General features: G+C 43.0%; 1 protein-coding gene across 2 annotated transcripts in view; it reads right to left on the bottom strand.

The window, feature by feature from the left end:
• Nucleotides 1-24,049, bottom strand: part of LOC112068070 (leucine-rich repeat and fibronectin type-III domain-containing protein 2-like) — a 276,254-nt gene that overhangs the window by 121,681 nt on the left and 130,524 nt on the right. The window contains exon 3 of one of the 2 annotated variants that reach the window (XM_024135080.2): nt 13,026-13,191. The exons of the other annotated variant lie outside the window; for it this stretch is intronic. The gene's annotated coding sequence lies outside the window, so the exon portion shown is untranslated. The remainder of the gene's footprint in view (nt 1-13,025; nt 13,192-24,049) is intronic. 2 annotated transcript variants of the gene reach the window in all.

Raw genomic sequence — 24,049 nt, 5'->3', positions numbered from 1 at the left:
CTTTTATTGAGTAGGTTACCGTCCGGTTGAAATATTATCGATTATGTATGTTAAAAACAACCTGAGGATTGATTATAAAAAACGTTTGACATGTTTCTACGAACATTACGGATACTTTTTGGAATTTGTCTGCCTTTCAGGAACGGAACGAGGCTGTGGTTTTCTGAACATAACGCGTAACCCAAATGGCGTTTCTTTGTTATAAAACTAATATTTATTGATCAAAAAGAACATTTATTGTGTAACTGGGAGTCTCGTGAGTACAAACATCTGAAGATTATCAAAGGTAAGTGATACATTTTATTGCTTTTCTGACTTTCGTGACCAAGCTAATTTAAGGCTAACTGTTCTAGCATTGACTGATACACTCACAAACGCTTGGATTGCTTTCGCTGTAAAGCATATTTTCAAAATCTAACACGATAGGTGGATTAACAACAAGCTAAGCTGTGTTTTGGTATATTTCACTTGTGATTCCATGATTATAAATATTTTTTGGATTATTTTTGAATTTGGCGCTCTGCAATTCAGTGGTTGTTTAGGAAAATGATCCCGGTAACGGGATCCGTAGCGCCAAGAAGTTAATGCAACCGCTATGTCAGATTTAAAAAACTTTACGGAAAAAGAACACCATGCAATAATCTGAGTACAGCGCTCAGAGACAAACACAACCCAAACAGATATCCGCCATGTTGTGTAGTCAACAGAAGTCAGAAATAGCATTATAAATATTCACTTACCTTTGATGATCTTCATCAGAATGCACTCCTAGGAATCCCAGTTCCACAATAAATGTTTGTTTTGTTCGATAATGCCCATCATTTATGTCCAAATACATCCTTTCTGTTCGCGGGTTTAGCCAAGTAATCAAAATTCATGAGACGCAATCACAAGGTGCAGACAAAGTCAAAATGTTCCGTTACAGTCCGTAGAAACATGTCAAACGATGTATAGAATCAATCTTTAGGATGTTAACATAAATCTTCAATAATGTTCCAACCGGAGAATTCCTTTGTCTATCACGTGAACGCGGATGGTCAGCTCGTGGCTCTCTGGCAGACCTCTGTGTCATTCCCCTCTCATTCGCCCCCACTTCACAGTAGAAGCCTCAATCAAGGTTCTAAAGACTGTTGACATCTAGTGGAAGCCTTAGGAAGTCAATATGACCCCATAGACACTGTGTATTCGATAGGCGAAGAGTTGAAAAACTACGAACCTCAGATTTCCCACTTCCTGGTTGGATTTCTTCTCAGGTTTTTGCCTGTCATATGAGTTCTGTTATACTCACAGACATCATTCAAACCGTTTTAGAAACTTCAGAGTGTTTCTATCCAAATATACTAATTCTATGCATATTCTAGCTTTTATGGCTGAGTAGCAGGCAGTTTAATTTGGGCCCGCTTTTAATCCAAAATTCCCAATGCTGCCCCCTACCCTGGTGAAGTTAACGAGGCTAATCTGAAAACAAGGCTCCCTAAATTTTAGCAGCATATTGATTGTGAAACCCGGGCTGGCAAAACCCTGGATCATTGTTATTCTAACTTCCGCAACGCATATAAGGCCCTCCCCCGCCCTCCTTTCGGAAAAGCTGATCACGACTCCATTATGTTGCTCCCAGTCTATAGACAGAAACTAAAACAGGAAGCACCCGTGCTCAGGTCTGTTCAACGCTGGTCCAACCAATCGGATTCCACACTTCAAGATTGCTTCGATCACGTGGACTGGGATATGTTCCGCATAGTGTCGAACAACATCGTTGATGAATACGCTGATTCGGTGAGCGAGTTTATTAGCAAGTGCATCGGTAATGTTGTACCCACAGCGTCTATTAAAACATTCCCCAACCAGAAACCGTGGATTGGAAACTGAAAGCGCGAACCACTGCTTTTAATCATGGTAAGGTGAACGGAAACATGACCGAATACAAACAGTGTAGCTATGCCCTCCACAAGGCAATCAAACAAGCGAAACGTCAGTATAGAGAAAAAGTAGAGTCGCAATTCAACAGCTCAGACACGAGAGGTATGTGGCAGGGTCTACAGTCAATCACGGACTACAAAAGAAAAACCAGCCCCGTCGCGGACCACCATGTCTTGCTCCCAGACAGACTAAACAACTTATTTGCTCGCTTTGAGGACAATACAGTGCCACTGACACGGCCCGCTACCAAAACCTGCGAGCTCTCCTTCACTGCAGCCAACGTGAGTAAAACATTTAAGCGTGCTAACCCTCGCAAGGCTACGAACATATTTAATCAATCCTTATCCCAGTCTGCTGTTCCGACATGCTTAAAGAGGGACACCATTGTTCCTGTTCCCAAGAAAGCTAAGGTAACTGAGCTAAATGACTACTGCCCCGTAGCACTCACTTCCATCATCATGAAGTGCTTTGAGAGACTAGTCAATAACCATATCACCTCCACCCTACCTGACACCCTAGACCCACTCCAATTTGCTTACCGCCCCAATAGGTCCACAGACGACGCAATCGCAATCACACTGCACACTGCCATAACCCACCTGGACAAGAGGAATACCTATGTAAGAATGCTGTTCATCGACTACAGCTCAGCATTTAACACCATAGTACCCTCCAAACTTGTCATTAAGCTCGAGACTCTGGGTCTCAACCCCGCACTGTGCAACTGGGTCCTGGACTTCCTGTTTGGCCGCCCCCAGGTGGTGAGGGTAGGTAAAAACATCTCCACCCCGCTGATCCTCAACACTGGGGCCCCACAAGGGTGCATTCTTAGCCCTCTCCTGTACTCCCTGTTCACCCATGACTGCGTGGCCATGCACGCCTCCACTCATTCATTAAGTTTACAGACGACACTACAGTGGTAGGCTTGATTACCAACAACGACGAGACGGCCTACAGGGAGGAGGTACCCTCAAAGTGTGGTTTCACGAAAATAACCTCACACTCAATGTCAACAAAACAAAGGAGATGATCGTGGACTTCAGGAAACAGCAGAGGGAGCAGCCCCCTATCCAAATCAACGGGACAGTAGTGGAGAGGGTGGAAAGTTTTAAGTTCCTCTGCGTACACATCACGGACAAACTGAAATGTTCCACCCACACAGACAGCGTGGTGAAGAAGGCGCAGCAGCGCCTTTTCAACCTCAGGAGGCTGAATTTGGCTTGTCACAAAAACACTCACAAACGTTTACAGATGCACAATCGAGAGCATCATGTCAGGCTGTATCACCGCCTGGTACGGCAACTGCTCTGCCCACAACCGTAGGGCTCTCCAGAGGGTAGTGAGGTCTGCACAATGCATCACCGGGGGCAAACTACCTGCCCTCCAGGACACCTACACCACCCGATGTCACAGGAAGGCCAAAAAGATCATCAAGGACAACAACCACCCGAGCAACTGCCTGTTCACCCCGCTATCATCCAGAAGGCGAGGTCAGTACAGGTGCATCAAAGCGGGGACCGAGAGACAGAAAAACAGCTTTTATCTCAAGGCCATCAGACTGTTAAACAGCCATCACTAACATTGAGTGGCTGCTGCCAACATACTGACTCAACTCTAGCCACTTTAATAAGGGAAAAATGTATGTAATACATGTATCACTAGCCACTTTAAACAATGCCATTTTATTTCACCTTTATTTAACCAGGTAGGCAAATTGAGAACACGTTCTCATTTACAATTGCGACCTGGCCAAGATAAAGCAAAGCAGTTCGACACATACAACAACACATAGTTACACATGGAGTAAAACAAACATACAGTCAATAATACAGTGAAAAATAAGTCTATATACAATGTGAGCAAGTGAGGTGAGATAAGGGAGGTGAAGGCAAACAAAATATATATATAAATAAATAAAAATATAAAAAGCCATCGTGCGAAGTAAATACAATATAGCAAGTAAAAAAAAAACACTGGAATGGTTGGTTTGCAGTGGAAGAAAGTGTAAAGTAGAGATAGAAAATAATGGGGTGCAAAGGAGCAAATAAAATAAATAAATACAGTAGGTAAAGAGTAGTTGTTTGGGCTAAATTATAGAGGGCTATGTACAGGTGCAGTAATCTATGAGCTGCTCTGACAGCTGGTGCTTAAAGCTAGTGAGGGAGATAAGTGTTTCCAGTTTCAGAGATTTTTGTAGTTCGTTCCATTCATTGCAGCAGAGAACTGGAAGGAGAGGCGGCCAAAGGAGAATTGGTTTTGGGGGGTGATAATGTTTACATACCCTACATTACTCATCTCATATGTATATACTGTACTCTATACCATCTACTGCATCTTGCCTATGCCGTTCGGCCATCATTCAATCATATATTTTTGTGTACATATTCTTATTCATTCCTGTGCACTTGTGTGTATAAGGTAGTTGTTGTGAAATTGTTAGGTTAGATTACTTACTGCATGGTCGGAACTAGAAGCACAAGCATTTCGCTACACTCGCATTAACATCTGCTAACCATGTGTATGTGACAAAAAACATTTGATCACAAATGTTTTTTCACAAATGGTGTGACCAAATACTTGTCGTGGCCGCTAGCCGTGTTGAAGGCGGTCTTCCACTCATCCCTCTCCTGTTTCCACACCAGGTGGTAGGCGTTCCGAAGATCCAGCTTGGAAAACATGGTGGCCCCCTGGAGCGGCTCAAAGGCCGATGGGTGAGTGGTAACGGGTAGCGGTTCTTCACCGTTATGTCATTGAGTCCTCGGCAGTTGATGCACGGTCACAGGGTCTTGCCCTTCTTCTCCACGAAGAAGAACCCTGCGCCGGCGGAATAGGATGAAGGACGTATAAATCCTGCAGCTAGGGAGTCCCCAATGTAGGTGTCCATAGCCTTGGTCTACGGTCTCGAGTACAGTCGTCCCCAGGGCGGAGTGCTAAGGAGAAGGTCAATCTTGCAGTCATATGGTCGGTACAGCAGAAGCAAAGTAGCCCAGGCCTTGTTGAACACCTCCCCAAGGTCCTAGTACTCCGCGGGAATGGCAGAGAGGTCCGGGACACCCTCCGAGCCCCCAGCAGGAAAATGTCCCGGGCAAGGTTGCACTGACTTCAGACACTGGGCGTGGCAGAACGGACTCCAGCCCATGATGGCATCAGTAGACCAGTTAATGAGGGGATTGTGTCATTGGAACCAGGAGAATCCCAATACCACGGGAATCTGAGGAGACTTGATGAGCGGGTATTGAATAGTCTCGCTGTGATTCCCTGACACCCGTAGGTTGATGGGAGTGGTAATATGAGTGACCCGGCCTATAGAATGCCCGTCCAGTGCTCTAACATCCATGGGAGTGGAGAGAGGCTGAGTGGGGATGTTCAGCTCGGAAGCCAGGGTAGCGTCCAAAAAAACTCATCGGCCCCAGAGTCAATGAGGACCCGGAGAGATTTAGACTGGTTTCCCCATAGCAGAATGGCATGAACAGGGGTGCGAGCAAGGGAAGCAGGAAAGATCTCCATATGGCCCACCAGAGTACTCACTCCTACCAGTGAGTCTGATCTCGTTAAAAGACAAGAGGCCACAAAATGACCAAGAGTCCCTGTAGATCCTGTATTGCCTATCCGCTGGCGATAACCCAGCTCTACCTAGTTGCATAAGCTCGGGAAGTGGTGACTCAGCCGTCTTCGGTGACTCTCGGGGAAGGTCGGGAAGCCTCGGGTTCTCTTGGCAATGGGATCGTCTGGGACTTCCGGGATGACTCGGAGGCAAGGTGGAATCCCTTGACTTGCGAGCGAAAAGCAATGAGGGAATCGAGATCCGTAGGTAACTCCCGAGCAGCAAGCTTGTCCTTGACCTCCTCCGAGACCTCCTCCGTTCAGGAATATATCGAACAGTGCATCCTGGTTCCAGGCAGTCTCCGCTGCCAACGTGCGGAAGTCCACCGCATAGTTGGCCACACTGCAGGAGTCCTGCCGAAGCTGGATTAATGCCTTCTTCACCTCTCCCACAAACCCCTCCAGACTAACGCATATGGCCGGCTGCTGTTCCCATACAGCAGTAGCCCAGGTGAGAGCCCTCCCAGACATCAGCGTGATGAGATAGGCTATCTTGGAGAGATCCGAGGGGAAGGAGGAGGGCTGAAGCTCGAAAATGAGGATACACTGGTGGGGGGAGGGGCTCCCGAGAAGGTAGAGTGGCCGATGAGACGGCGCGACTAACAGCTGGGTTACCGAGGGGCTATGGGGTTACCACGGTGGTAGGCTGCCTCCCAGACAACCCTCAGAATTGCTCTAGCAATGCATTTTGTATGACTGAAGCCTTTAGTGAGTGAGAGGTCCAATGATTTAATATTTAATCATTTCTGCCCTCCAAATGAATATTCATTATATAAATAGGCCTGTTTCAATTTGTTTGGCTTGCCATTCCAAATGAAATTGAATGTTTTTTTCCTCAAATAATTTAAACTGTTCGCTCAGTGTAGGGAAGATCATAAGCAAATAGATAAACTGGGATATGACTACAGTTAATCAGGGTGATTTTTCCACAAATAGAAAAGTATTTTCCTTTCCATGGTTGCAAGATCTTATCTCTTTTTGCTCTTTCTATTAAATTGTATTGGAGTGAGATCATTTATTTATTTTGGGATATGTACACCGAGGATATCCAAATCACCATCAGACCATTTTATTGGAAATCTACATGGTGATGTAAAAGTTGTATTTTTTTGTGATCCAATAAGTAATATACACGTATCATAATTTGTCTGTAATTCAGAGAGGTTTGAAGAAAATGGCACTGGAAGAAATGGCAGCAGTTTTACGGGCGCCCAACCAACTGTGCTATTATGTGTTTTTTTCGCGTTATTTGTAACTTATTTTGTACATAATGTTTCTGCAACCGTATCGTACGGTAGAAAAGAGCTTCTGGATATCAGGACAGCGATCACTCACCTCGGATTAGACAAAGATTTTTTCTACAACAAAGACGACGCACAAGCCATTCTCCAAAAACCCCACAGGACCGACATCCCCGTTATTTGCAAGAGGAAGTTACGCAGGTACAGAGGACAAAGAGCCGGATGCCTGGTCAGGACCCGGAAAAGGCGAGTGGGAAAGCTGCTGTTACTGTCAATACTACTCGCCAACGTGCAATCATTGAACAATAAATTAGATGAGGTACGATCACGAATATCCTACAACGGGACTTCAAAAACTGTAATATCCTATGTTTCACGGAATCGTTGCTGAATGACAACATGGATATTCAGCTAGCGGGATATACGCTGCACCGGCAAGATAGAACAGCACAGACGAGGGGGGCGGTCTGTGCATATTTGTAAACAACAGCTGGTGCATGAAATCTAAAGAAGTCTCTAGATTTTGCTCGCCTGAAGTAGAGTATATTGTGATAAATTGCAGAACACACTACTTGCATAGAGAGTTTACAGCTATACTTTTCGCGGCTGTTTATTTACCACCGCAGACAAATGCTGGCACTAAGACCGCACTCAGTCAGCTGTATAAGGAAATAAGCAAACAGGAAACCGCTCACCCAGAGGCGGCGCTCCTAGTGGCCGGAGACTTTAATGCAGGGAAACTTAAATCAGTTGTACCAAATTTCTATCAACATGTTAAATGTGCAATCAGAGGGAAAAAAATTCTAGATCACCTGTACTCCACACACAGAGACGTGTACAAAGATCTCCCTCGCCCTCCATTTGGTAAATCCGACCACAACTCTATCCTCCTGATTCCTGCTTACAAGCAAAAATTAAAGCAGGAAGCACCAGTGACTCGGTCTATAAAAAAGTGGTCAGATGAAGCAGATGCTAAACTACAGGACTGTTTTGCTATCACAGACTGGAACATGTTCCGGGATTCTTCCGATGGCATTGAGGATTACACCACATCAGTCACTGGCTTTATCAATAAGTGCATCAAAGATGTCGTCCCCACAGTGACTGTACGTACATACCCCAACCAGAAGCCATAGATCAAAGGCAACATTCGCATTGAGCTAAAGGGTAGAGCTGCCGCTTTCAAGGTGCGGGACTCTAACCCGGAAGCTTACAAGAAATCCTGCTATGCCCTGCGACGAACCATCAAACAGGAAAAGTGTCAATACAGGGATAAGATTGAATCATACTACACCGGCTCCGACACTTGTCTTATGTGGCAGGGCTTGCAAACTATTACAGACTACAAAGGGAAGCACAGCTGCGAGCTACCCAGTGACACGAGCCTACCAGATGAGCTAAATCACTTCTATGCTCGCTTCGAGGCAAGCTACACTGAGGCATGCATGAGAGCATCAGCTGTTCCGGACGACTGTGTTATCACGCTCTCCGTAGCCGACGTGTGTAAGACCTTTAAACAGGTCAACATACACAAGGCTGCGGGGCCAGACGGATTACCAGGACGTGTGCTCCGGGCATGTGCTTACCAACTGGCAGGTGTCTTCACTGACATTTTCAACATGTCCCTGATTTAGTCTGTAATACCAACATGTTTCAAGCAGACCACCGTAGTCCCTGTGCCCAAGAACACAAAGGCAAACTGCCTAAATGACTCCCGACCCGTAGCACTCACGTCCGTAGCCATGAAGTGCTTTGAAAGGTTGGTAAAGGCTCACATTAACACCATTATCCCAGAAACCCTATACAACTCCAATTTGCATACTGCCCAAAAAGATCCACAGATGATGCAATCTCTATTGCACTCCACACTGCCCTTTCCTACCTGGACAAAAGGAAAACTTACGTGAGAATGCTATTCATTGACTACAGCTCAGCGTTCAACACCACAGTACCCTGAAAGCTCATCACTAAGCTAAGGATTCTGGGACTAAACACCTCCCTCTGCAACTCCTGGACTTCTTGATGGGCCACCCCCAGGTGGTGAGGGTAGGTAGCAACACATCTGCCACGCTGATCCTCAACACTGGAGCTCCACAGGGGTGCGTGCTCAGTCCCCTCCTGTACTCCCTGTTCACCCACGACTGCATGGCCAGGCACGACTCCAACACCATCATTAAGTTTGCAGACGACACAACAGTGATCACAGACAACGACGAGACAGCCTATAGGAAGGAGGTCAGAGACCTGTCCGTGTGGTGCCAGAATAACAACCTATCCCTCAACGTAACCAAGACTAAGGAGATGACTGTGGACTACAGGAAAAGGAGGACCGAGCACGCCCCCATTCTCATTGACGGGGCTGTAGTGGAGCAGGTTGAGTGCTTCAAGTTCATCGGTGTTCACATCAACAACAAACTAGAATGGTCCAAACACACCAAGACAGCCGTGAAGAGTGCACGACAAAGCCTATTCCCCCTCAGGAAACTAAAAAGATTTGGCATGGGTCCTGAGATCATCAAAAGGTTCTACAGCTGCAGTATTGAGAGCATCCTGACTGGTTGCATCACTGCCTGGTACGGAAATTGCTCGGCCTCCGACCGCAAGGCACTGCAGAGGGTAATGTGTACAGCCCAGAACATCACTGGGATTAAGCTGCCTGCCATCCAGGACTTCTACACCAGCGGTGTCAGAGGAAGGCCCTAAAAATTGTCCAAGACACCAGCCACCCCAGTCATAGACTGTTCTCTCTACTACCGCATGGCAAGCGGTACCGGAGTGCCAAGTCTAGGACAAAAAGGCTACTCAACAGTTTTTACCCCCAAGCCATAAGACTCCTGAACAGGTAATCAAATGGCTACCCAGACTATTTTCATTGTGTTCCCCCCCCAACCCCTATTTTTATGCTGCTGCTACTCTCTGTTTATCATATATGCATATTCACTTTAACTATACATTCATGTACATACTACCTCAATTGGGCCGACCAACCAGTGCTCCCGCACATTGGCTAACCTGGCTATCTGCATTGTGTCCCGCCACCCACCACCCGCCAACCCCTCTTTTGCGCTACTGCTACTCTCTGTTCATCATATATGCATAGTCACTTTAACCATATCTAATGTACATACTACCTCATTCAGCCTGACTAACCGGTGTCTGTATGTAGTCTCTCTACTTTTATAGACAGTTTTTTTACTGTTGTTTTATTTCTTTACTTACCTACTGTTCACCTAACACCTTTTTTGAACTATTGGTTAGAGCCTGTAAGTAAGCATTTCACTGTAAGGTCCACACCTGTTGTATTAAGCGCACGTGACAAATAAACGTTGATTTGATATGATTTGAAAAGTATCTAGATCCTCTATTAAGGCTGTGGATGGATCCAAGTTGTGGATTTAAAAGAAAACATGAATCATCAGTGTACAATGACACCTTTGTTTTTAAGACCTGTACAGTGCCTTGCAAAACTATTCACACCCTTTGACATTTTTAACCAATTTTTTTTCATTACAACCTGTAACGTAAATAGATTTTTATTTGGAAGTCATGTAATAGACTTTAACAAAATAGTCCAAATTAGTTAAGTGAAATTAAAATAACTTGTTTCAAAGAATAACATTTTTTTTTAAATGGAAAAGTGGTGAGTGCATATGTATTCACCCCCTTTGCTGTGAAGCACGTAAATAAGATCTGATGCAACCAAATACCTTCAGAATTCACATAGTTATGTTAAATAAAGTCCACCTGTGCGCAAGCTAAGTGTCACATGATCTGTCACATGATCTCAGTATATATACACCTGTTCTGAAAGGCCCCGGAGTCCGCAACACCACTAAGCAAGGGGCACCACCAAGCAAGCGGCACCAGGAAGACCAAGGAGCTCTCCAAACAGGTCAGGGACAAAGTTGTGGAGAAGCACAGATCAGGGTTGGGTTATAAAAAATATCAGAAACTTTGAACATCCCACAGGGCACCATTATATCCCATATTAAAAAATGGAAAGAAAATCGCACCACAACACCAAAACTCACGGACCAGGCAAGGAGGGCATTAATCAGAGAGGGAACAAAGAGACCAAAGATAACCCTGAAGGAGCTGCAAAGCTCCACAGCGGAGATTGGAGTATCTGTCCATAGGACCACTAAGTCGTACACTCTACAGAGCTGGGCTTTACAGAAGAGTGTCCAGAAAATAATCCATTGCTTAAAGAAAAAAATAAGCAAACACGTTTGGTGTTTGCCAAAAGGCATGTGGGAGGCTCCCCAAACATATGGAAGGAGGTACGCTGGTCAGATGAGACTAAAATTTTGCTTATTGGCCATCAAGGAAAAGACTATCTGGCGCAAACCCAACACCTCTCATCACCCCGAGAATACCATCACCACAGTGAAGCACGGTGGTGGCAGCATCATGCTGTGGGGATGTTTTTCATCGGCAGGGATTGGGAAACTGGTCAGAATTGAAGAAATGATGGATGGAGCTAAATACAGGGAAATTCTTGAGGGAAACCTGTTTCAGTCTTCCAAAGATTTGAGACTAGGACGGAGGTTCACCTTCCAGCTGGACATGGACACTAAGCATACTGCTAAAGCAACACTCGAGTGCTTTAAGGGGAAACATTTAAATGTCTTGGAATGGACTAGTCAAAGCCCAGACCTCAATCCAATTGAGAATCTGTGGTATGACTTATAGAATGCTGTACACCAGCGGAACCCATCCAACTTGACGGAACTGGAGCAGTTTTGCCTTGAAGAATGGGCAAAAATCCCAGTGGCTAGATGTGCCAAGCTTATAGAGACATACCCCAAGAGACTTGCAGCTGTAATTGCTAAGAAAGGTGGCTCTACAAAGTATTGATTTTGAGGGGGTGAATAGTTATGCACGCTCAAGTTCTGTTTTTTGTCTTATTTCTTGTTTGTTTCACAATAAATTTAAAAAATGCATTTTCAAAGTGCTAGGCATTTTGTGTAATCAAATGATTCAAACCTCCCCCCAAAATCTATTTTAATTCAAGGTTGTAAGGCAACAAAATAGGAAAAATGCCAAGGGGGTTCTCCTGTCTCATGCTACAGGAGAAACGACATCACTATATACAGAAAATAAGGCAATTACTTTGGTAGGAACGCACACATAGTTATTATTTGTAAGGAAAACAACAATTGAGGCAATGCGAGTGCCAGCCAGAAAATGTGAAAGTTTGTTGTCACGCCCTGAGCTTAGTTATCTATGTTTTTTGTATTCTTTTGGTCAGGTCAGGGTGTGACGAGGGTGGGTATGCGTGTTTTTGTATTGTCTAGGGGTTTTGTATGTCTAGGGGTGTTTGTAGTCTAGGCATATTGTAGGCATATTGTAGGTCTATGGTGGCCTGAATTGGTTCCCAATCAGAGGCAGCTGTTTATCGTTGTCTCTGATTGGGGATCCTATTTAGGTTGCCATTTTCCTTTTTGGTTTCGTAGATTCTTGTCTATGTGTAGTTGCCTGTCAGCACTCGTTTTATATAGCTTCACGGTCTTGTTCTTATTTTGTTACTTTGTTCTTTCTTCATTAAAAGAAGAATGTATGCATATCACGCTGCGCCTTGGTCTCCTCATTACAACGAACGTGACATTTGTGCAAATCTGTGAAAATGTCTGCATACTTGGTGTGTGGAAAAAATGGGGAAGGGCTCTTTTCAAAGAGGGAAGTTTGTCCGGCTCACTAATGCCTCAAACATAAATTATCCACAACACTGAAATGTGCTACGTCTATGTCAATTAATGAGGCGGAACAAACCTCAAATAACTTGAAATTGACAAGTTGAAATATAGCCTATAGATAATAAGCAGGCAGAGCGTGTTAACTGTTCTGTTGCGTAACAATCACATGTTTGAACAGTGGGACCTTTTATAGACAGGTGTGTGTCTTTCCAAATCATGTCCAATCAATTGAATTTACCACAGGTGGACTCCAATCAAGTTGTAGAAACATCTCAAGGATGATCAACGGAAACAGGATGCACCTGAGCTCAATTTCGAGTCTCATAGCAAAGGGTCTGAATACTTATGTAAATAAGGTATTTATTTTTTTATTTTGAATGCATGTAGTTTGTGTAGATTGAGGGGAAAACATTTTTTCATCCATTTTAGAATAAGGCTGTTACGTAACAAAATGTGGAAAAGGTCAAGGGGTCTGAATACTTTCCGAATGCACCGTAAGTGAACAGTAAAGTATGAGTGTGTTAGGTGATAGTGTGTTTGTATATTGTTGATTTTATGTACTTACAGAGTGAGATGGGGTTAGATGGAAAGTTGCTTCGGTCTGGTAGTCGGCCTCATACTCCTTTAATGTTGATCATCATTGGCGCTTCATTCCTGAATAGCTGTCATTATTTTCTGCTGTTAGTTGACGTTCTACTGTCACTTCCTTCCGGTTACGTCCTTCGGGTCACCTGAAAGGAACAAACCAACCAAGTTAGGATAACTGAGAGGAGAGAACACCTTATTACTGATTAATTTATCCACCTCCTGATTGCTCCCAGACAGAATTCATCAGTTTTGAACTTGTGCAAGCATTGGGCTATAAGATATAATGCCCGCTCTAAAAAGTGATTCATACTTTAGATGTTCACAAAGCAATACAGAGGGTGGTGAGGACAGCCCAGAACATCTCTGGGGCCGCGCTCCCTGCCATCCAGCAACTCTCGGGCGGTGTCAGAGGAAGGCCCGAAAAATTGCAGAATACTCCAGCCACCCAAGCCAGAGTGTTCACTCTGCTACCGTTCGGCGAACAGTACCGGAGCATCGGCTCTCAGAACAACAGGCTCCAAGACAGTTTCTACTCCCAAGCCATAAGACTGCTTAATAGCCAGACTGCTAAATATTCAATTAATGGTAACTCTATCTTGCGTTGACCCTACGCACACTCACTCAACTTGATATACAAACCATATACACACTCATTCACACACACTACATTGACATTCCCACACAAAACCACACACGTGGACATACTCTACATACGCACATCACACAACACAAACACGCATACATACGCTATATACGCACATCACACAACACAAACACGCATATATACGCATTACACTATCACACACACAAACTTTTACATTCGTCATTTGCTGCTGTTGCTCTGTTCTTTATTTTACTCTTATTATCTATCCTGATGCCTAGTCACTTTACCCTGCCTTCATGTACATACTGTATGTACCTCAAATACCTTGTACCTCTGCACATTGATCTGATACTGGTACTCCCTGTATTTTTTTATTTATTTTTAACCTTTATTTAACCAGGAAGTGCTCATTGAGATTTAAAATCTCTTTTTCAAGAGCGTCCTGGCCAAGATAGGCAGCACCAAGTCATTACAAAAATTACAGACAGACAACATGAAAAACTACAAGTAATCTAGTAAAAACCATTGAATTCACAAGAGTATAACAATATCAAAAACAGCAAATTAAAAACATTGACAGGTCAGGGAATCAGCCTCAAAATCCTTCATCAGTGATTTAAAAACACCAATCGGGACAAGTTCTTCCAGTTTAAAATTATTTTGTAAGGTGTTCCAAGCCGATGGCGCAGAGTACATAAAAGACCTTTTACCAAATTCAGTTCGGACATTTGGAACAGTTAGCAGGATAAAGTCTAGCGAACGAAGAGAGTAGTGTATACAGTGCCTTCGGAAAGTATTCAGATCCCTTTACTTTTACCACATCTTGTACATCTTATACTACAGCTCAACAATGCTCAACAATCTACACACAATACCGCATAATGACAAACCGAAAACAGGTTTTTAGAAATTTTACCAAATGTATAAAACCATTGAAAACAGAAATACCTATAATTATTCAGACCCTTTAATATGAGATTCGAAATTGAGCTCAGGTGCATCCAGTTTCCATTGATTATCTTTGATGTGTCTACAACTTGATTGGAGTCCGCCTGTGGTAAATTAATTTGATTCGACAGTATTTTTAAAGGCACACAACTGTCTATAAAAAGGTCCCAGAGTTGACAGTGCATGTCAGAGCAAAAACCAAGCAATGAGGTCAAAGGAATTGTCCGTAGAGCTCCGAGACAGGATTGTGTCGAGGCACAGGTCTAGGGAAGGGTACCCAAAAATTCTGCAACATTGAAGGTCCCCAAGAACACAGTGGCCTCCATCATTCTTAAATGAAAGATGTTTGGAACCACTAAGACTCTTCCTAGAGCTGGCGGAGAGCATCTGGAGAGACCTGAAAATTGCTTTGCAGCAACGCTCCCCATCCAACCTGACAGAGCTTGAGAGGACCTGCAGAGAAGAATGGGAGAAACTCCCCAAATACAGGTGTGCCAAGCTTGTAGCATCATACCCAAGAAGACTCGATGCCGTAATCACTGCCAAAAGTGCTTCAACAAAGTACTGAGTAAAGGGCCTGCATACTTACTTAAATGTGATTTTTTGTTAAAATATATATATATAAATTAGCAAAAATTCCAAAAACCTGATTTTGCTTTGTCATTGTGTGGTATTTTGTATTGATTGATGAGGGGAAACAATTATTTAATTAATTTTAGAATAAGGCTGTAACGCAACAAAATGTGGAAAAAGTAAAGTGGTCTGAATATTTCTTGAAGGCACTGTACTTTAGAAGTTACTGTAGTCGGGCCCTCATACCACCCTCATGGAGTCTGTTTCTGACCGTTTGAGCAGACACATGCACATTTGTGGCCTGCTGGAGGTCATTTTGCAGAGCTCTGGCAGTGCTCCTCCTGCTCCTCCTTGCACAAAGGCGGAGGTAGCGGTCCTGCTGCTGGGTTGTTGCCCTCCTACGGCCTCCTCCACGTGTCCTGATGTACTGGCCTGTCTCCTGGTAGCGTCTCCATGCTCTGGACACTACGCTGACAGACACAGCAAACCTTCTTGCCACAGCTCGCATTGATGTGCCATCCTGGATGAGCTGCACTACCTGAGCCACTTGTGTGGGTTGTAGACTCCGTCTCATGCTACCACTAGAGTGAAAGCACCGCCAGCATTCAAAAGTGACCAAAACATCAGCCAGGAAGCATAGGAACTGAGAAGTGGTCTGTGGTCACCACCTGCAGAACCACTCCTTTATTGGGGTGTCTTGCTAATTGCCTATAATTTCCACCTGTTGTCTATTCCATTTGCACAACAGCATGTGAAATTTATTGTCAATCAGTGTTGCTTCCTAAGTGGACAGTTTGACTTCACAGAAGTGTGATTGACTTGGAGTTACATTGTGTTGTTTAAGTGTTCCCTTAATTTTTTTGAGCAGTGTATATATATATATGGGGGATTGAAATGCAGAAATGCAGACAATTACACTGATAAAAACCACAATCCACACCACTTAACCAAATGTATGTGGACACCTGCTTGTCGAACATCTCATTCCAAAACCATGGGCATTAATATGGAGTTGGTCCCCCCCTTTGCCGCTATAACAGCATCCACACTTCTGGGAAGGCTTTCCACTAAATATTGGAACATTGGTTTCGGGGACTTGCTTCCATTCAGCCACAAGAGCATCCAATTCAACCAAAAGGTTGAGGTCAGGGCTCTGTGCAAGCCAGTCAAATTCTTCCAAACCGAACTTGACAAACCATTTCTGTATGGACCTCACTTTGTGCACAGAGGCATTGTCATGCTGAAACAGAAAAGGGCCTTCCCCAAACTGTTGCCACAAAGTTGGAAGCACATAATTGTCTATAATGTAATTGTATGCTGTAGTGTTATAATTTTCCTTCACTGGAAAAAGGGTCCTAGCCCGAACCATGAAATACAGCCCTAGACCCTTATTCCTCCTCCACCAAACTTTGCAGTTGGCACTGTGCATTGGGGCAGGTAACGTTCTCCTGGCATACACCAATCCCAGATGGTGAACCTTGATTCATCACTCCAGAGAATGCATTTCTACTGCTCCAGCGTCCAATGGCGGCAAGCTTTACACCACTCCAGCCGACGTTTGGCATTGCGCATGGTGATCTTAGGCTTCTGTGCAGCTGCTCGGCCATGGAAACCCATTTCATTAAGTTCCCGACAAACAGATATTGTGCTGAAGTTGATTCCAGAGGCGGTTTGGAACTAGGTATTGAGTGTTGCAATCGAGGACAGACCACTCTGTGGTCCCGTTCTGTGAGCTTATGTGGCCACTTCGCGGCTGAGCCGTTGTTGCTCCTAGACGTTTCCGCTTCACAATAACAGCACTTACAGTAGCTCTAGCAGGCCAGAAATTTTACGAACTGACTTGTTGGAAAGGTGGCATCCTATGACGGTCGCACGTTGAAAGTCACGGAGCTCCTCAGTAAGGCCATTCTACTGCCAATGTTTCTCTATGGAGATTGCATGGCTGTGTGCTCGATTTTATAAACCTGTCAGCAACGGATGTGGCTGAAATAGCCCGAATCCTCTAATTTGAAGGGGTGTCCACATACTTTTGTATATGTAGTGTATCTGCAATAACAAAGCTGATCTACCCCTAATAAAACGTATTGCAGACTGACATTTCTTTCTCTTCAGATGCCTCACCAGGGACATTTTACATTGTATTGGGATAATGCGGAGAAAATATTGAGTTTTAAAACAGCCATGACATGCTATGCCGTGTCAGACAAATTACTATGTCATGAAGCCATTGTGGTACAACACCTCAAGTGAATGCCACCAAGAATTCCACGGAATATCTCTCTATAGCCCAAAGTCAGCTCAGTGCCTTGTCCAAGGCTGGGCATTGTTTGCTACCAAACAAGCGCGGAGCTGTAAAAGTTCAACCAAAATTCAGATGTTTACAATTTCATGTTTATGTCATCCATATCGCACATTGCAGGCTTTCATTTAATTTTTATCCGGTTTTGCTAATCAGCAGCAGAACCACAACCAGACAATTAACAGCAAAAACAAATCCAGCAGCCAAGCAAACTCTGCAGCCAAGCGCTGAGTCATGTTCACTTGGCTAATGCTAGCATGAATTGTAGCTAAGTAGCAGCCGACTCTACACCATAAAATAAGCATGAAATCAATGAAACTAAAATGAACAGTTTTGTTTACTTTGTCTTTGTTCTGCCCTTGCATTGAGTGCATATTCATATTTAGCCAAACTGCATCAGAAAGATTGCGACAGCAAAATAGTACGAAATCAGTTAAGCGGCAGCAATATCAGCTTTTGTTGACTTTGTCTTTCCCATGCCCTTGCACTGGCTTTGTACTTTTCACCTGAGTAAAAAAATCTGCAAAGTACAGGAAGTAAGTAGCCTTCTAAAAAGATCCAATTTCTTTATGCAAACACAGTCGCCATAATGACATGACAGGTTGGTGAATATCTTATGGTATTATATCAGAGGGGATTTACATGTGGCATTATGGGTGCAAATGAGGTTTCTCAAAGACTTGTGGGTCATGAGAATGGGCCGCACGTCCCCCTGCCCTGCTGTTGGTGAAGTTTTAATCCGAGCATCAGTCGGTTTGGCCCAACCCGTCTCTTTGAATGCAAATGGGTGACGTCTTCAAAGCAGCCTCTCCCACAAGTCACCTTATGGTGTCGGGACTGATGTAAGAGAGAGCTCCACACAGGCAGTCTGGTGTACCGAGGTATCAAAGCATTGGCCTTATGAGAGGGCTATGTGTGTGCACAATATAGAAGCATATGCTATACATGTGGTTGGGAGGGAGGGAAGGAGAAAGCCAATAGTTAACGGACCAGTTAGGGTTTTAACTGCTTCTTAAATGTTGTATTTCTTTGTATTTTCCAAAATGTTCACTGTCAAAATTGTAATTATTTATAGAGTTCATGTCAATGCATAAATCACACCAAAATAAAATAGTGTGTAATGCTTTCATTTAAGTGTGCACCTAGTGAGAGAGGAATGTGTTTGGCTAGCAATGTTTACTGCACATGTGATGATGGAGTTTGCAAAACAAATGCCCACCCGATTGATACCAATAATTATATCATTCTGCCTACTTTGCAGTTAACATTTAATTTAGAAGGTTTTTGGGGAAGCCTTTTTGTATACTCTTAAGACTGTTATCATTGGCATTCCTAATTGGCTATACAAAGTGAAATACAAATCACTGATGCATTATTTTCATATCTTGTCCGGAACTTGTACGAATCAATACATTTTTTAATTAATTCAAAATATTGAATTAATCTTGTACTAAATTTGACCAAAAAAATGTATATTGTTGAATTCCGTTTTAATCTCTGGATTATGTGTCACGTTCCTGACCTATTTCTGTTAGTTTGTTGTATGTGTTAGTTGGTCAGGACGTGAGTTTGGGTGGGCATTCTATGTTGTCTGTTTCTATGTTGGTTTAAGGGTTGCCTGGTATGGCTCTCAATTAGAGGCAGGTGTTTGGCGTTCCTCTAATTGAGAGTCATATTTAGGTAGGTTGTTTCACAGTGTTCGTTGTGGGTGGTTGTCTCCTGTGTCAGTGTTTGTCGCACCATACGGGACTGTTCGGTTTGTGTTGTACATCGTCATTTTATGTGTAGGCTATTTTCCCTGTTCGTGCGTTCTCGTGTTTAATGTAAGTTCGTCGTTCAGGTCTGTCTACTCCGTTTGTTGTTTTGTTAGTTTATAGTGAAGTTCGTGTTTTCGTCTTGTCTTTAATAAATATTATGTGTTCACAACCCGCTGCGCCTTGGTTCCCTCAATACTCCTCCTTTTCGGTTGAAGAGGAGGAGGACCACCGTTACATTATGTGATTCTGCCCGCTTTCTCTGCATCATGGATTGTATAGGGCCCTAAACTGTGGATGAAGAGGTAGAACTTTGAAACGTGTCATTTTTTTAGAAAGTAACATGTACATTATAATTCTGTGGTAACCATTTTTGAATTTGAATTTCCACAGATTTCAAATAACTCTGTTGCATCTGTCAATAATCACCCATCTGTGAGTGTTATGGGGGGCTCACTGTGGGCAGAAAGAGAGACTGAAGAGTGCACTTCAAATGTTCCTGTTATCCATTAAACAACATGGGGTCCAGACCATTACACTAAAAGGCCATATTTCTGAACTATACACATCAGATCTACAAACATCTACAACAAATACAGTATAATCTAATCTGGCATTATCTCGAGCCCTATACTACAAATGTCGTTTGAGAAGTTAGAAAGGTAGCTTTGGTCAACTCGTGGTTCAACTTGGGATAACCAGTACCACAAAAGTGGCTCACCTTTTAGCCAGGTACATTTCTATGGCAACAAATCCTTCAGGTCTAAGCTGCTCATTTATCGTGAATAAAGTGTTGAAGAGTTGAGGACCAATGAAATCAGACTCCTTCCCTCTCGGAAAGATTGCGTCATCATCCACTTCATTTGAAGAAGACAAATGATTAAATATATCATTTATCAAAATGTGTTTTTCTGTATAAAAAAAAAACGATGTTAAAATACCTATCACATTACACATTTAGTAACGAAAAATGCACAAAGCAAAACATTTGTATGACACTCGACAGGGGTGGTTAAAAAAAGGTGCTTGTGCATTGATAACCACACCAAAGCAATACAATAAAGATGGCACTTCTAAAGTCTATTTCACACGATAGCCTGCTGAATTTGCAAGACACTAACTTCTCTTTCATTTTGTTTTTGGCACAAATGTAAATGTGGCACTGACTTGCCAACAGATTGATGTTTCAGCATTGTCTCAGTAAACAGTTCGACTAGCCACGTGTGACATGCACACGCAGTTACAAGCCTGCTAGAGCTAGTGGCAGGCGGACAAGCAATATCCACCGTCGTAGTACGGATGAAGCCTGAGCTGGAATGGGAAGCTAACCAAAGCTTTAGAAAACCCTGAGTAGATCTAGCTTGCTTCGTAGTATACACCTCTGTACAGAAGGCAACATAATATACTATAATTAATCTGTAACAAGGTTGATGTTCTTTCACAGCATTGCGCGTCACTGTCAGTTTTTTAATGCCAACAATTGTTTCTACAGCACAGTACGTTCGCCACAGGGGGTGGTCAAACTGTGGTTAGCATTGCACTGTTTACCTGTTGAGTGAGTGTGGGTTGACGCATAATTAATGTGTGGGAGAGAAACCTGCTGTGCATCAAGTTAGAATTCGCTACCCAGCCTCAAACTCACTCCACCTGATCATCATAATGGTATTTTACCCAGTATCAAGCAGTTCTGCAGGCAAGTAATCTTGTGAGAATAGAGAACAGGCAGTGTGTGTGCATGAGAACCGAGAGGGAGGTGTTTGTGTGTGTGTGTGTGTGGTGTGTTGGACCTAAAAAGAGGGAGAGAGGGAGAGAGTGAATGAGTGTGCGACTGTTGGAATAATGGGGAGTATTGTGCAAGTATTGTACATTTCATCGGCATGATGAATCTGGTGTATTTATAGTCTTATTTACATACAATAAATATTATGAAGCCATATAATTGACTGAGGAATTTGAGCCCCGTAGTCCCATAAAACATGAGAATTTATGCATGGAAAATGTTTTAAACAGAATCTAATGGAGCCCTGTAATGATGTGATTTGGAATCCTATTCCACAAAATAACCTAATTAAACACCTCCCGATGATTCTATCATCTGTGTTTAAAGCAGAAAGGACACATGAGTAAAGATTATAAACCTCATCTGAAATTGATTTTATATCGTGTTTTCTGTCATCCTGGTTTAGGTTCTAATATGGGCTCTAATGCATTTTGGTTTTGAAAATGTTTTTTTTTTGGTGCAACAATACAATTCTTAAACAAGACCAATATATGACATTAGCCTATACAGCAGCCAGTCATCCGAAGCACTGTGGATTTCTGTGCAACAAAACATCCTAAAATTTTTAAACGAGCCCAATGTATGACATTAGCCTATACAACTGTGACTGTTGATTGAGACTGATGAGCATATGCAAATGAAGGAGCAATACCCCAAATCAAATGGTTTTGTGGTTGCTTTGTAGTTTGCTCATTCTAATCACACAGAGAGCCACCAGAGTAGAACAATCCATAGACTATGAGAGGATTACACAATGAGTTACACCTTTTACATTTAAACAGCTTTTCATGCACCAGCCTGACAAGGTGCAGCGTTAGATTCCACCACTGCCTACTATTACGAGAGTATTCCTCTCCTAGTACAGGGTCTATTGCAACTTATCAACTCACCGTGTGGGTGGTTACCACACTGACATTGTTCTCCTGTGCTGGAAGGTCAGTCTTCAGAGATGACAAAGGGCGACATTTCAAAAGGCCACGCCATCTTTTGAGTTCACTGTAACCTCTCTCACTTTGAAGCTTCTCTCTGTTATTTTACGAAAAGTGTTGCAAATGACACCTGCGTTTGAAAACGGTGTGCATTATGAAGTGTTAAAACTGAAGAAAAGAAAATTGAAACGTAATGAACTGAGTTATATAACATACCTTTGCGGCGCCCAATTTAGGACATCCTTAGTTGCATGCAGTAGATCTCAAGTCAGTGGTGTACGAAGCCTTCAGGGATGTCTGGTTTCAGATTCAAATATATGGCCATGAGAGCACTGTATTTTCTGGGCTGGCTTGCAGACTTAAAAACCCATTTCAGTCTCCACTAGGCTGCCAGGCACTCCAAGCAAAGCCCCAGTGGCATGGTCCCAAGCAGTCATGATAAAAGTGTGTCTGCTACCGACGCAATGTGCATGAAGACAACTCGTTTGGCTACTGTTCTACCCGAAATATTTGGGGTTTTGCCACACTGCACGAATTAAAAAAGGGAACAGTGCTCATTTTAATAAATACATTTCCACCTTGGTATTAAGTGGTACCTTTGAAAAACACAGCTCCAATAGCATTTCACTTACAAACATGTAGTGTAGAGAATATATAAGCTCAATATACAAAACGTAATGTCAAAAGGCTCTATGGAATTACAGATTGTCCACTTAATGACATCGAAGTATCATGTGTGTGTTTGTGCATGTGAATCGCGGCTCCGCTAGTCCGCTTGTACTCTAAGTAATGGGCTTCGGATCAGAAAATGGCTAACTGAAGCAAAGAGGTCCTGTCAGAACACAGGCACTGGGGAAGCCTCCCTCAACAATCCCCTTGCGTTCTCCCTGAAACACCTTCAGAGGCCAGTGTCTGAGCCAGCCAGCAGACTAGATAAGAGTGACAGTGTATTGTACACAATTGAAGAGAAAGAATTAACACTTCAAGGCGGTTTTGCTGTAGTTCTTTGTCTCCAGGATTGTAATTATGCTGTCTTTGTGAAAACACTGTGTGGAATATAAAGACTTGTTTTCCCTGGGTACAGCGGCACATAGATATAACCTACAATCTGATAGGGCAGGGGTTCTTAAACTTTTTCAGCCTGGGACCCAAATGAGAAATTCTGTCTTTTCCTGGGACCCAAGCTTAGGAAAATATGCAACTATACGTAAATATCAGTACATTCCATTGCCATTATGCCAAAAAATAATGCAATATGTTTTTTATTTTATTTTTTTATCCTCATTTAAAAACACCCTTACATACCTGTCTAGGTTGGAACTGTTGCTGTTAAAATACAATAAAGCATTTTAATTCTGAACTGGAATAAATTAATTGATCACATCACACAGATGTATAACAGAACACACACACACAAGCTTTTTGATTGTGCAACCCTAAGTAACATTACAGATAAAGTATCAGGCCTACTGTACATCTCACTGTATAAATTATTGTTGATAGAAAGTCTAGGTTGGAACTGTTGCTGTTAAAATACATATGTTTTATTCTGAACTGGAATAAACGGATTGATCACATCACACAGATGTAGACCAGAAAACACACACATACACACAGTCCTAATGAGAGGTGTGTGGCTGGTTGAAGTTTTCAACAAGCATGTCTATTCTGGGCTCAGTTTTTGGCAGTGTAACACTGAGGTCATGCTCAGCATTGACACTGTTTCTGTACTTGATCACCCTGACTTGCATAGGTATGTGGTGCCAAACTGGATCAGAACGTCTACTCCTTTTTCAGTCAGGCAGGACACCGCTTCCTGCTGCAGATGAGCAACCCAGAACTGTGTGAGTGTGTGCCTCAAAAATAATCTTGCTTCAATCAGTTTATTCCAGTCCAGAACAAAAATCATTACTTGTAACAGCAACAGTTCCAACCTAGACTTGTTTTCAACAATAATTTCAACAGTAAAATGTACAGTAGGCCTGATCATTTTTCATCTTCATCTGTACTGTTTCTTAGGGTTGCACTATCAGTAGATAGTTAGCTTTCTTTGGCTAACGTTAGCTATTAGCTGTGTAATGTTACACGGCCAGGGGATTGTTTGAAAGAGAAAC

The sequence above is a fragment of the Salvelinus sp. IW2-2015 genome, unplaced genomic scaffold (genome assembly GCF_002910315.2).
Source record: "Salvelinus sp. IW2-2015 unplaced genomic scaffold, ASM291031v2 Un_scaffold83, whole genome shotgun sequence".
Lineage (NCBI taxonomy): Eukaryota > Metazoa > Chordata > Actinopteri > Salmoniformes > Salmonidae > Salvelinus > Salvelinus sp. IW2-2015.
This window is presented reverse-complemented; position numbering and strand designations above follow the sequence as displayed.